Raw genomic sequence first — 6,482 nt, forward strand, 5'->3', positions numbered from 1 at the left:
GTTCGAGACTTAGTTGATTGGGATCATTTCTTTAGCGTGTGTGGACCTATATTGGGTCCTGATATTATCTAGGTTATGGATCGACTTAATGTAACATGTGGATTGGACTTCTCGATGTGTTTCCAAGATGTCTTATGGGTTGGATATTATTTTTTTGGTCTCAAGCCAACATGTTTTGTAATTATGTAATTGTTTTATTGTCTGTTGGTTGACCTAATTGTTTGTGGTCAAGGGTTTGTATATATATGATGTAAGATCTCATTGAAGATTATATAGAAAAGGGATATGGAATGTAATAGGAGTGAATAATGTAATAATCATTTAGGCAGACGATTTGGGTTTATGTAATTGGATTTAGTCCTCTAGTAGTGAGCTTAACCGGAACTGTATTCAGGCATAGGAGATGTTATCTTTGCAGTTCATTCATTCTTCCAGATTGTAGTCTGGATTTCTATATAGTCAATGAGACTCTTTTGTGATGAGAAGTGTGCTCTAGGTTGTTGGCCTTCTTGCAAGTGCAGGCCCCTCAATTGTAATTCACATACTTACTGTAGAAGTATTATTTGATTGTGGTTAGGCTTCCCACCGTGGTTTTTCCCTTTACCTAGTTTTCCACATACAAATCTTGGTGTCATGTAGATGGTATTTATTCTCTGATTGTTGTTTATGCTTAATTGGTTTATCTGTTATTTTGGTATTTGGTTTATGCATTCTGATATTGATCTTTTGGGTTCTAGTATTAAAGTTTTAATTGCTTAAGGTTCTGGTAAACTGGTGACAACTGATTCACCCCCCCCCTCTTAGTTGTCTTCTGGTTATTTGAACTGTCTAACAATTGGTATCAGAGCTCTAGTCCTCTCTGCAGAAGCTTAACCGCTTGAGGAAGATCCTATGGCAACTAACAGTTCAAGTTCTTTTGGTTCATCTGCTGCTATCTTTCGGAGAGATATTCCTAGGCTTGATGGAACAAATTACAAAGTATGGAAGAGTCAGATGGAAACTCGTCTGAGATGTCTTGGTAAGGAGATTTGGGAGATCGCAGAGAATGGTGTTACACCTCACAATCTGGCATCTGGAAACCCTCCTCTGGAAAACTTGGATAAGGAGCTTGAGAATGATTATAGAGCAATAGAAGCCCTCTTGTGTGCACTTTCTGATCAGCAAATAATGGGATTAACTAACAAATCATCTGCAAAGGCTATATGGGATAAATTGGAGACTCTTAATGAAGGTGACCCTAATGTGAAGATTGCTAAACTTGATGGTTACCGGGTGAGATATGAAAACTTTAAGATGGAAGAAGATTAAAGGATTACTGCATTCATGGAAATGGTAAATGAGATTGTTATGGGAATTCAATGTTGTGGTGGAACTCTGAGTGAAGATGAAAGTTTCTAAAGTTTTGAGAGCTTTACCATCATCTTACAAGATGAAGGCTACTTCAATTAATGAATTGAGAACAATGGCTAATACTTTTGTCAATAGAGATACCTTGGCTGGGAAATTATCTGCTTTTGAGCTTGAAGAATTTGGACCTTCTGGAGCTATGAAGTCTGAACCTGCTTTTCATGAATCTACATCATCAACCGGCAAGCAAGATTGGAAAGATTTATATGCAAGGGAATTGGATGATATGAAGAGAGAAGATGGATAATTTGAGCAACTTGAAGCCCTATTTGCTATAAAAGTGCCTAAAGGATCAATAGGAAGTAAGTATGAAGGAAAAACACCTTTTAAATGTTTTGCATGTAATAAGATTGGTCATTTTGCATCTAGATGTCTTGAAAGGAATTCAAGGTTTGAAGAAAGAGCTAGAAGATCTTTTAAACCTAACCCTAGATATCAGAACAAGTATAAGTATAGGAAAAATGGAGACAAATCATGCTACATAGCGGACGAGGAAGGTGTGACTGATTCTGATGATGAATTGGCACTAGACTCTACTAGTGGTTCTGATAATGGAAAGGAATGGGTGCTCCTGGCTATCAAGGAAGATGTTTCGGCACTGGAAGAGAATTTACCTAAAGAGAAGGCACTTGCTGCTAAAATTAAAGATAAGGATGAATGGGTAATTCACAGTGGATTTCCACATCATATGATTGGAGATAAAAGGAAGTTTATATCTTTGCAAGAATTTGATGGCAGTCTAGTTAGATTTGGAGATGACAAAGCATGTATGATCAAGGGAAAAGGAACTATATCATTGGCTGATAAGCACAATACTGATAATGTTTATTATGTTGAAGGTTTAAGGCATAATCTTTTGAGTGTAGGAAAATTGGTGGATAAGGGATTTCAATTACAGTTCAAGGATGGAAAATGCAAAATCATTAATAGATCTGGTTTGGAGATTGCAATCGGTACACAGACAAAAGGTAATATATTTCATTTGAATTCTGGTGAGAAAACATGTTTGATTGCACAAATTGATGAGAGTTGGCTATGGCATAAAAGGCTATGTCATGTGAATTTTGATTGCATTGTAAAGATCATTTCAACTAAGGTAGTTAGAGATATACCAAGATTGTGAAGCCCTATAATCTGGTAGGTAAAGAATGTCAAATGGGAAAACAGTCCAGAACCTCTTTTAAGAGTATACAAGAAAAATCTAATGATGTTATTGATCTTATTCATACTGATTTGTGTGGCCCTACTAGAGTTAAAAAATTTCAAGGTGATAGATATTTTATGCTAATTATTGATGATTATTCTAGAATAATGTGGGTTACATTTTTAAGGGAGAAATCTGAGGCTTTTGAAAAGTTTAAAATCTTTAAGGCTAAACTTGAGACAGAGACATGATTGAAGATTAAATGTTTGAGGTCAAATCATGGTGGAGAATTCACATCCGGTGAGTTTAATAACTTTTTTGAGAAGCATGGTATAAGGAGACAATTTTTTTCTCCCCGGACACCTTAGCAAAATGAAGTTGTGGAAAGCAAGAACAAAACTATCTTGGATGTTGCTAGAACGATGATGATGGAAGCTAGTCTACCTCATATCTACTGGAGAGAAGCAGTGAGCACAACAGTCTATACATTCAACAAAGTACATATCAAAGGAGAAAATGGTAAGACACCTTATGAATTATGGTTTGGTAATACACCTACAGTTAAGTATTTTAGAATCTTTGGTAGTAAATGTTATATCAAGAGAGATAATATCATTGGCAAATTTGATCCTAGATGTGATGAAGGAATTTTTCTTGGTTATTCTAATGAAATCAAGGCATATAGATGTTATAACAAGAGATTGCAGAGAATTGCAGAGAGTGCTAATGTCAAGGTGGATGAGCTGAATAGAAGTCAATTTAGAGTTTATGAGCAGGAATTAGAAGTGGAAATGATCATAACTGAACTAGTAACACCTTTACCAAAGCATAATGTTGAATCAGTTACTCCAGCAGTATCAGAAAATTCAACAGTAACTGAAGAACCGAGAAGAGGAATAGAGAGTCAGAATACTCCTAGGTATGTGAGATTAAATCATTCAGAAGATTAGATCATTGGGGATAAGAACAATGGAGTGATGACAAGAAGGAGATTGGCAACTAATGAGGTATGTTTAATTTCTCAAGTTAAACTAGTATCAGTAATTGAAGCATGTTAAGATGAATGTTGGTTGAAAGCTATGGAAGAAGAATTAGATCAGATTGAGAAGAATAAAACATGGACTTTAGTTCCCCGTCCTAAAAATAAGAATGTTATTCGAACTAAATGGGTTTTTAGGAATAAACTAAATGAAGATGGAAAAGTTGTAATGAATAAAGCTAGATTGGTTTGTAAAGGATATTCTTAGAAGGAAGGAATTTATTATGGTGAAACTTTTGCACCTGTAGCTAGGATTGAAGTTGCAAGATTATTTCTTGCCTGTGTTGCCCATAAGAAATACATGGTTTATTAGATGATGTTAAGTGTGCATTTTTGAATGGGGATCTTGATGAGGAAGTTTATATTGAGCAACCTGATGGTTTTTCATTTTCAGATGATAAAAACATGGTTTGCAGGTTAAGGAAAGCTTTATATGGATTGAAACAAGCACCTAGAGCTTGGTATGCAAGGTTAGACAAATATCTTTTGAAGCTTGGTTTCATTAAAGGTAATGCTAACAGTAATCTATATTATAAAGTCATTGATGATGATATATTAATTATTGAAGTTTTTGTAGATGGCATCATTTTTGGAGGTGAAGATAAGTTGTGCATGGAATTTTCTAAGAATATGGAGAAAGAATTTGAAATGTCTATGATTGGGGAAATGAAATTTTTCTTAGGTTTGCAAATTACTCATACTGACAAAGGTATTTTCATCTATCAAACTAAGTATGCTAGGGAATTTTTGAAGAAATTTGGTATGGTAGATTCTAAACCGATAAGTACTCTATGGTTACAAGTGATAAATTGACAAGGAAATATGAATCTGCACCGGTAAATCCTACAATATACAAATCTATGATTGGAGGTCTTGTTTATTTAACTCAGACTAGGCCTGACATAATGAATGTTGTTTGTATTGCATCTAGATATCAAATTGATCCTAGAGAGAATCATGAGAGTGCTGTGAAAAGAATTTTTAGATATTTTCAAGGTACATATGAATATGGTTTGTGGTACCCTAAGGATGATGAATTTACTTTATGTGCATATACAGATGCAGATTGGGCAGGTGATGTTGATAACCGAAAAAGTACTTCCGGTGGAGCTTTCTTTCTTGGAAAGATGTTGGTTTCATGGATCAACAAGAAACAATCATGTACTTCTTTATCTACTATTGAAGTTGAGTATGTTGTTGTTGCTACTAACTGTACACAAGTTCTATGGACGAAGCAAATGTTGAAGGATATTAAAGTGCATTGCATTGGACCGATAGTTATTCACTGTGATAACTCTACTACTATTGTCATATCAAAGAATCTGGTATTTCACTCTAAGACAAAGCACATATCTATCAATTATAACTCTTTGAAGGAGAAGGTGGAAGAAAATGAAGTTAGACTAGTTTATGTGAACACTAAAGAGCAGATTGCAGATATTTTCACTAAACCTTTGCCTAAAGAATCATTTGAGTACCTGAGAGACATGTTAGGGTTTTCTGCCCCTCTAGAAGAGAACTGGTTGATGTTATTTGGCATCAGTCTGGTATGCATTATCAGAGATATCATTCATTCTGGATTGATGTGGGGATGCTACTGCTCAGGGGGAGTAGTTAGCCTTGTGATTCAATAGGTTTATGTTTTTGCTTTGATATTTTTCTCATATTTCTGGAATTGATGTTAAAGGGGGAGTGATATATATGAAAAATAGAGCTTTACAGAGATATCATTCACAGGGGGAGTTTGGTCTTTGTTTCAGAACTTCATTGCTATATCTTTGTATGGGAGATTGTTGGATGTCTTCCATTGGGGGAGACTTGTTTAGCATTTCTTGGCACTTGGATGTTTTTCACATCTAGTGTTGCCATCAATGCCAAAGGGGGAGATTGTTGACCATTTGGAGGAATTGATTATGTGTTGCATTGATGTTTTGTCATTGATTTCAACACTAGTTGTTTTGGTTGCTTTACCGGTATTCTTCTGGTCCCGGTAGGTTGGTTGGTTTCTGGATTAGATTGGATCATCATGATCCTGCATGATCCGGTATGCTCTAATATGTTTGGGTTGTGTAATTGTCTTATTCATGCTCATGTTCAATCAATTGGTTTTGATCTGGTGATCAGATACTATTCTGTATGTTGGCAAGCATGGTTTGTTGTTCAGGCGAGGGTTTCATTGGCAGAGCTTTGTTGAAGATCTTTGATGTTATGCATAAGTAGTGTCGGTGCGGCTTCTAGTGGAGATTCAGGATGTTGATGGTGATCATGTTCAAGACTTAGTTGATTGGGATCATTTCTTTAGCGTGTGTGGACCTATATTGGGTCTCGGTATTATCTAGGTTATGGGCCGTCTTAATGTAATGTGTGGATTGGACTTCTTGATGTGTTTTCGAGATGTCTTATGGGTTGGATATTATTTGTTTGGTCTCAGGCCGACATGTTTTGTAATTATGTAATTGTTTAATTGTCTAGTGGCCGACCTTATTGTTTGTGGTCGAAAGTTTGTATATATATGATGTACGATCTCATTGAAGATTATATAGAAAAGGGATATGGAATGTAGTAGGAGCGAATAATTTAATAATCATTCAAGTAGAGGATTTGGTCGATCATTGGTGATCGAGTTGGGTTTATGTAAGAGGATTTAGTCTTCTAGTATTGAGCTTAACCGGAACTGTATTCAGGCATAGGAGATTCTATCTTTGAAGTTCATTCATTCTTTCGAATTGTAGTCTAGATTTCCATGTAGTTAGTGAGACTCCTTTTGTGATGATGAGTGTGCTCTAGGTTGTTGGCCTTCCTGCAAGTGCAGGCCCCTTAATTGTAATTCACATGCTTACTGTAGAAGTATTATCTGACTGTGGGTAGGCTTCCCATCGTGGTTTTTCCTTT

The sequence above is a fragment of the Cryptomeria japonica genome, chromosome 9 (assembly GCF_030272615.1).
Source record: "Cryptomeria japonica chromosome 9, Sugi_1.0, whole genome shotgun sequence".
Lineage (NCBI taxonomy): Eukaryota > Viridiplantae > Streptophyta > Pinopsida > Cupressales > Cupressaceae > Cryptomeria > Cryptomeria japonica.